This window comes from Hipposideros armiger, unplaced genomic scaffold, assembly GCF_001890085.2.
Source record: "Hipposideros armiger isolate ML-2016 unplaced genomic scaffold, ASM189008v1 scaffold_67, whole genome shotgun sequence".
In the NCBI taxonomy this organism is placed as follows: Eukaryota; Metazoa; Chordata; class Mammalia; order Chiroptera; family Hipposideridae; genus Hipposideros; species Hipposideros armiger.
This window is the reverse complement of record NW_017731417.1, coordinates 2,869,444-2,869,986: the sequence shown is the minus strand read 5'-3', so window position 1 is coordinate 2,869,986 and position 543 is coordinate 2,869,444.

The window sequence follows — 543 nt, the reverse complement described above, 5'->3', positions numbered from 1 at the left end:
ACAAAACCCCACCAAAATCAGCATTCAGCTGACATTGTGTTAATTTCTAAAGAACCTATGAGCAAAGGGTCACCCAGAGTATACGCAGTGGCACCATCTGTGTCCTTGGGGCCAGAAAGGGACACACACTAGTTGTTTGACCTTGAACCTTAGTTCTCCCTCCTATAAATGAAGTTAGTATCACATGCCCCACTGTGTGATGATGTATATGAAGTTACCTATGATCATAACCCATAAGAAATTCCCTATGGACGCAACTTCTCCTTTGCTTTTCCCTTCTAAGCTTCTCTGTATTCGTGTGTATTAAAAAGACTGGTCCAGGTGCCTTCCAGTTCTTAACAAATTGCAACGGGGGTCTCTGAAAACCTTGCCACAAAGGAAACAGGAGAACTGAACCAAGTGCCGCAGACCGATTAACACCGGCCACAGTGAATGTTCAGGGGAGCTTCCGGTCGGCCTAAAGGAATAAAATGCAATTCATCCGCAGCAACGGGATTCTGCTCTGAGATGGACTTGCTTGAAACTCTGTAAAATATGGAACAC